The sequence below is a fragment of the Pinus tabuliformis genome, chromosome 3_2 (genome assembly GCF_031772625.1).
Source record: "Pinus tabuliformis cultivar Carrire ecotype Pingquan chromosome 3_2, CPIR1, whole genome shotgun sequence".
In the NCBI taxonomy this organism is placed as follows: domain Eukaryota; kingdom Viridiplantae; phylum Streptophyta; class Pinopsida; order Pinales; family Pinaceae; genus Pinus; species Pinus tabuliformis.
The window spans coordinates 904347164-904355351 of record NC_142302.1 but is presented as its reverse complement, the minus strand read 5'-3'; positions in this window follow the sequence as shown (position 1 = coordinate 904355351).

Below are 8188 nucleotides of genomic sequence, written 5' to 3'. Positions count from 1 at the left end.
TCTCACTCTATAAAGGCCTCGGTAGGAATCGGAATGGGCACAAACAACTTCGCGGAACTCTCTGCTCTAAAGCTTCTTCTTTGCTGGTTAATTCAAAAAAATATCCTCACAGTTCAGATTTTTGGAGATTCTAAGAACGTGGTTAACTGGGTTTCTGGGAAGTTTAGATGCCAGCACTACATTTTATTACCTTTAGTAGAAGAAATACAATCCTTAATGCATCAGTTTAACGTGTGTTACATTGACCATATATACAGGGAACACAACGAGGAAGCAGATGGGCTTTCTAAGTCAGGTTTGCAGCAAATTGTGGGCTCGTGGCGAATAACCGAACAACAGTCTGATCAGATCCGTGTGTCGGATCAGCCCCCTTTTGTTTAAGTTTTTTTGTTTCTTGGTTTGCTTTGTCTCGGGTTATATGCACTGTTCTATCAGGTTGTTTTGATAACAGATGGCATATGTAGTTCTGGTTTTATATATGGTGCAAAATTCCTGTTTTATGATGGACTTTGTTTATGATAGAAACACTATGGATGCGTGGGTTGTTTTCCTTATGTAAGGAGGCCCAAGCGACTGTCTAGTTTTATGATGGACTATTTTTGGATATGGCTGCTCTGGCAGCGAACAATTTCCAATATTTTTTATCAGTCTCGGATGAGACTTTGTTGATCCTCCTTGGAGGAGTACTCAGCCGTCTTCAGGCGATTTCCGTGGCAGAATGTTCACTCATGTGCTTTGTAACTTTTTTTATATCTTATAAAAAGAGTTCGCTTTTTTCTTTGGAAAAAAAATGGATAGTGACAGTACAATCATGAGAAAGGTAATCAGGAAAGGTAAGGTAAATAGATTTGAGTCATCAAATGCCTTGGCTATGATTTGGAATTGTTGTTCTCAAAGGTGCGCATGTTGTGCATGGATAAAGGGTGTTCTCTTAAAATTGACCTTATGATATCTGGTAATTATAATGATTATGTTAATGTTTATATATGTATACATGTATGTATGTATGCATGTCATGTCTCACAGGGTCATCATGGATCATGGTTTTTCAATGCTAATGTTTATATGTATAAATTTGTGTATGAATGTTATTTTATGATAGGATCATGATTGTTTTATGATAATGTTTATGTATGTGTATGTATGTATCCATGTATTTATGTCTCTGTATGTTAGGGTCATCAAGAATCATTCTTGTGGAGGAATGATTGCTTATGTAGGTGAATGGCATGAAGAGATTCCTTGTTCATGAGGAATCAAGTGGGAAGAGCAGCCTGACAGATCTATGAGGTCAGTATCATGTCGATATGAATTGATATTATGTGATTAAACTATGTTTATTTTATGGATAGGCTAATGTTGAGAGATACATCAATGGAATGAAAACAGTGTGATTCACGACATGCTAGTATAAGCATGGATGGCGGGAAGCAAGGTTTCTCGATAGAGACAGTGTGGTTTTGGGTGTACAATGTTGTTGTTGTGTATATGTGAATATTCTGTATCCAGTGATTGTACATATAGTGTTGTGTGTGTGTGTTGTATATGCGGTGCTATGTACATATGGTGTAGTGCTAGGTATAGATGATGTTATGTACAAATCATACAGTGCGCATGATGGATATACAGTGTTGTGTGCATATGGTGTTGTGCGCAAGTTGTATATGCAGTGCTATGTACATATGGTGTTGTGTGTATGTTGTACATGTGGTGATATGTACATATGGTGTTTTGTGCATGATTGTACAAGTGTTTTTGTGAGCATGTGGTGTCGTGTACATGTTGTACATGTGGTATCTGTGTAGGTGGTGTTGTGTACATGTGGTATCATGTACATGTGCATTTGGTGCTATGTATATATGGCATTGTGTACATGTTGTACAGGTGGTATAATGTACATGTGGCGTTATGTACACGTTGTGCAAGTGGTGTCATGTACGTGTGATGTTGTGCACATGTTGTGTAGGAGGTGTTGTGTACAAGTGGTACTGTGTACATTTTGTATATATGGTATAGGTGTACATGTGGTATTATGTGCATGTCATACATGTTGTGTTGTGTGCATGTGGTAGTATGTATGTGCATTGTGTAGTCGTGGTATCGTGACATATGTATTCATTGTGTTGTACTCGGTGTACGTATTTGTGTTGTGTTGTATATCAGGTGTAGGTGTATGCATTGTGCGGTGTTGAACGTTGTGTCTGGATGTATGTGTGTGATGTACATTGTGTATATGTACGTGATATAAGAAAAGAAAAAGGCACTAGGTGTTTGCTGGGTGTGGAACCTGATCTAATATGTGTACAGAAAGAACAAAGGTAGAAGTAAGGATCGATGAAGGATAAGTATCGATATTTTATTTCAGTATTATAGTGCATGTGATCTATGATTCTAACTTGTGATGGTTACATGTGATTTATGATTCTAGTCTATGATGATTACATGTGATCTATGATTCTGGTTTATGATGGTTACATGCGATTTATGATTTTGATCTATGATGGTTGTGTTTTGAGATAACTTGATGTGATCTGTTTATACATGATGATTTGGTCAAAGATGCTAGTTTGACTTGTTGTGATAGGAAGTAAACAGGATTGCAGTGTACCTTATTGATGAGATACCAATGAGGTATGATGTGAATTTATTTCAATTTATTTTAAATCTAATTGTAGTTATGTGCTTGGTACAGGAAAGCATAGGAAATTCCCAGTTGGGTGGTTGAAATCGTCTGCTAGAATTACCAGCAACAGTGAAATAAACTGGAATAGGTAGTAGTATGTTGGTAAATCACTTCAGGAGAAGGGCCATTGTGGGACAATGGTACCCAATAGTGTCCATTGATTTCCATGAGCATGCTATGAAAGATATGATAGTTTTGACGGAGCTATATGCCTTGGTTTTTTGACCTTCCAATGCGAGGAAGCCTTGCCAAATCACCCACGATAGGGGATGTCAGAGAACTTGAAAGGTGAGTAATTGCATGGAAGGGGTGACCAGATTTCCTGAGGGACTATGTAGTAGAGAAGGGAAGGTTGGGGATGGATTTTTTTTTTTGTCATTAGCATTTCCAGATGGAATCATATGCACATTGGGAGTGCACCCCCGAACAATGAGTCAATAACTGTTCAATTAGAGGAGAATTGGCGCAGGATTATAACATTGGACATTGGATACAAGTTTGACTTTGCAGTGGATTCTTGACTTCCTGGGAAGGAGGTGAATCCTAGTATTATTTTTAGGGTGGAGGTGTGTGTTATAGACATTTTTGTTCCCTACAACTCCAAGCATGAAATGTCCATAAACCAAGGGCTCCTAAGTCCCTAAAAGTGTTGTTCTAACCCCTAAAGGAACAAGGTCAACAGATTACAACTTCTTCCAGAAGTTCTCCACCAGAAACTGCTCAGAATTGGTCAAATCAGGATCATTGCAGCTGCTCCACTGGCTAGGTGTGTTGCATCTCACCCAAATGCACTGTGAGGGTGCGTTGCATTTCAAAACTCCCTTCTGTAGGGTGCGATGGGCGAGAAATGACAAATGGTAGTGTCATTCCGCGAGGTGGAGAGGCAATGGAAGCTTCCAGAATCTTCTCCTGTGACACTTGCCTCACTGAATTTGACCAAGGATGAGTAAGAGGCCCTTAGTCTCTAAGTGGAAGCAAGAACTAACAGAGAGAAGACACTAATCAAATCACAAGCTGACTCATCCTCCTTACAGATATCTATATATGGATCCCTCATCCCAGAGATCCAGAGAGGTTGGAATTTTGCATATTGTAAGGAATTGTTGTTGGTTTCTAGAGACAAAACATCAGATTGTTGGGTGATTTATGCTTTGTTTGAGGTGAAGAGGGGCTTCTTTGCTAGGAGGTTGATGCTGGGTTGGAACCACTGGTTGTAACTCCTCCTGGATCTTTTCTTGTTTATCAATAAAAACTATTTGAGTTCTCCTCCATGCTTTTGTATCATTGATGCTAGCTACATTTGTATGGTTAACTTAAATCTGATCCTAAGTTGTTTATGAATATAGATCCATGTCTTTGTATAGTGCTCTGCTTCTATGATCTTACAGGTACTTTGTGAAGCTGGGCATGCAAGGGAGCAGGTAGCTGGAGACCATCAAAGAAGAGAGGGATTGGATCAAAGGATTAGCGCAAGACACAGGTTGGTTCTTTCTATTCCTCTCTATCTATAATTCAGAAAGTAAATACAAAAGTAGTTTTTCTCTGTTTGTTTCTAAGGTAGTTGTCACGCCTTAGTGGGATAGAGTAGTTCTAAATAGACACTTTTCCCTGTAACAAAATGGCGACTCCACTGGGGAATGTCTAATTAGTTTGTTTGTGTATCATTCTTTGTTGTTTGTTTCATAAACTTATAAGTAGCTTTCAAACTGCATTTGCCATAACAAATGCAAAGTAGATAACTGCTGCTTCAATCCATTCACTGGATCTGTTTATGATTCAAACAGTTGATTCACAAAGTATCTGATTGCCCTTGTGATAGCTCTTATATCCTCCTTAGATCTACCCCTGATTGTTGCATTACTGATTGCTTTTTACTCAACCAAAAACCAAGGACTGAACTGCAAACTGTGACCCGGAACCCAGACAGAGTCTCATTTCTGGCCCAGCATAGGTACTGTTCAGAGATCCTAAATTTCAGTGCACTTCCCGAAGGGGCAACCTGCGCTGCATTTCAGATTCTCTGTGTTACAGGTGCACTGATCAGACTAGCTCTGTGTAGCTGTGATTCCTGTGCTTCATTCTTTCCAATTCTATCCCTGAATTTTGTTGCCTGTGATCAGTATATGGCTGTTTGAAACCTCTTTTCCTTGCTGTTATTCCGCCTCCTTTGTACAAAAGAACTGTAGATGTTTTTGTGTGTTTGTTGAGTCGTTTACAGTTTTCCTTTGCAAAAGTAGCACAGTCGTACTGTCGTCCTTTGATTTGAATCTCTCGCAAGTGTCGATTTCGATCATAGGAGAAAGTTTGATTGCTGTTGATGGTCAATTATCCTGTTACTATTGCCTTTGGTCTGAATTTGTAATTTTCTAGTGTCAAGAACAAGTGTTCATTTCAAAATCATAAGGTGTCGTAATCATCTCTGTTTTTTATTTCGAAAAAGAGCTTGTTTATATTTGTCGCTTGAAAAGAAATTCAGATTTGTACATCAACTTTCTTTTTAGCATCAATACTAAGAAAGTCGAAAACAAATACATGCATGTGCATTTGCATATAGACAGTTTGTTTGGCTTGATTTAGGAAAGTGCATTTACAATGTGCTCTTTGCTCTTTGTGAAAAGATTATGTCTTTCTTTTCCCCTAGTAGCTAGGATTTTCATTGCACAAAAGAGATAAAAGTTTGTTTATCATCTTTAGATTGCATTTTAGGAATTACATCTACATCTCGTGGTGAACCCGAAAGGAAAACTTTATAAACAAGATCAACTTAAAATAAATTCAATGAATCTAACAACGCTTTGGAACTTAACGCAAAACATTTAGAGGTCTAGGCTAGAGACGTATTCCGGCGTCGTAAAGCCTGGTAACTGTTGTCCTCACTGATGGTTGGGTGATTCCTCCACTTTGAGACGATAAGTGCCAGTACGGACTTGTGCTCCCACGTACCGTTGAGTATATTTTGGGAGACCCCTATAGGCTTAAATCATTTATCCTTAGGAAGCCGTGTCTGCCGCCCTATTGATTGCAATGCACTAAACACAGCATTCGGGAAGATTGACTGTCGTACCATAAAAAGTATTCTGCAGTTTTGCGATTGGTTTGGTACTCCCTCTACCTAGATCTCCAGAGCAGTCCCTTTCGTTCCTTTTCAGACTCCTTAACGGAAAAGGTCCATCTGAGCACTTGTCACTTCAGGCTCATTAAAAATCGAAGCAGACTAGGGTCATCTTTTGTTTTTTCTCGACTCTTAAAAACTAAAAAAACAAGTTGTGTCGAAGCGTCTAAAATTCATTTAATTCGAAAACATACTTCCCCTTTATTTTAGTTGATCAAGTAATCTGCAATCGTGGAAAAAAGTCAATTGAAACCCTGTCGTTCGCGGAGGCTTGCGAGTCAACCATCTTTGTCTCCGAAATCGAAACCAGTACGGACAAAGTGAACCCATTTAACTGGTTCCAAATCTCCTATTAAAGTTAGAACAAGTGTTCCAACGACATCAGAGACTCCGGTTACTCCAAACATTTCTGGAATCCCTGCCTCTACAGAAGAAGTTCAACAACCACAAAAGGATAGTGATACTGATCCTAGTCTGAGAGTAAACACTTGTGTTACCGAACCAGTTCCATCTACAACCAGTTCGGAGAGTCTTGCTCTTCAAACATCTGTCGTTGCCGATTTCACACCTTCTTCGGCACCAGAAATATTTTACGAACCTGACGGTCTTCCCCTTCCACCTGGTCTGATTGCAATAGAAGAAATTGTAGAAGATCCTCAAACAAGTACTCCAACGCAATTTGGAGTTGGGATTACTCTATATCCTTCTTCGTCAGAAGTTAGTCTACCACCAGCAGAAGCTCCTGTAGAATCGCTAGGTAATCTTTTGGATAGACTACAAATGTCTGAACAACCGTCAACATCTAGGACTGTGTCGTCTGACACAGCGACGGCAGAACTCCCTGCTATCACTCCGACAATGTTCGTCGGTATACCATCTGTCCCGACTAGCTCTCAGCCGCTAGAAGGAGCCCACTCAGGGGCTATTTCGATAGTATGGTCCGTTCCTATTAGTTCATCTGGAATAATATCCAGAAACTCTTATGTTGAGTCTCATCAAATTGATCCATTTGGAGTTCAATTTGGGCAGTCCGGCCCCCAAGGGAAAACAATTCCCTTGAGTTCTGGATTACCACCGTATGGGGGACAGTATACCCTTTCATTATCCCCTCAGGGAGGATATCCATACGGGAGTTCACAACAACATTCAGGTTATACTGGAATTACCTCAAGTGGTTGGGTACCTATACTACCTCAACAACCAAGAGTTGTATACTCAATGCAACAATGCGTACCTATGTCGAATATCCCGACTACACCAGCTATTGTGACGGTGTCGCAAGTTCAAGCGCTGCCTGTTGTATGCCAACCTCAGGTTTCTCAGGTTGTAATGCAACAGCCCCTTGACCCTGCGACTCAACCACAATCGCCAACTAGTGGAACGACCCAGGTTCAGATGGGAACAATTACCCCTCATCTTGGTCAAACTGTTAGTATCAGGCAACAACATGTGGCTTCACAACCATGGCTGGTGCAATACCAACAACCGCAATTCCAACAAGTATACCAAGGTTCTGAGCAACAAATCTTTGCTAACAGTGGACAGTCGTACATTCAAAACGGTCAAAATCAACCATTTTACAATGGGCATGTCCACCAACCTTACCAAACGTACCAGCATCAAATGCACTATGCCGGTATGCAAATACCAACTACTTAGGCAATCCCATCTTACCTCGGGTATGCTTCACCTAACCTGAATCAGCAGTTACCATTTGTGGCAACTTTGGAGTTACCTAATTTAAACTGGTTAACCAACGATCCAATTGCTTATGCCCCTTGGTGGCCAGCGATTCCGCATAAACTTCCATCAGATATTCCTAAATTTAATGGAAATCCGGGTGAAGATCCATCGAATCACGTGATGACCTTTCATCTATGGTGTTCGTCAAACACCCTAAATGATGATTCGATAAGACTTCGCCTCTTTCAGAGGACGTTAACGGGTCCGGTGGAAAAATGGTACATCGAATTGCCTAGAGCTTCATTCGACAACTTCAGTACCTTAGCCAAAACCTTTTTAACCCATTTTGAGTTACCAATAAGGTACGAAACGGGACAGAACTTCTTACCAATTTCAAACAGACAACGGCCACTCACATATCTGATCATATACATGAGTGGCGACGTCGTCGTAGAATGATAAAAACGTATGTCCCCGATCAGCTATTAGCTGAATGGTTTATCAATTCATTACTGCCTTCCATCACGGAAGATGTGGCAAAGGGGGGAGTCATAACAGAAGAGCAAGTTATCGCTCGTGCGCAATATCTGGATTTGATTTACACTCAGTCCAGCATGCTCTACGATAAAATACCTGACGCCCCTAGACCGGAATTCTCAATTCCTCCTCTTCCTAAATCGAACAATGACTCTCATGCCGGCGATGGCGTG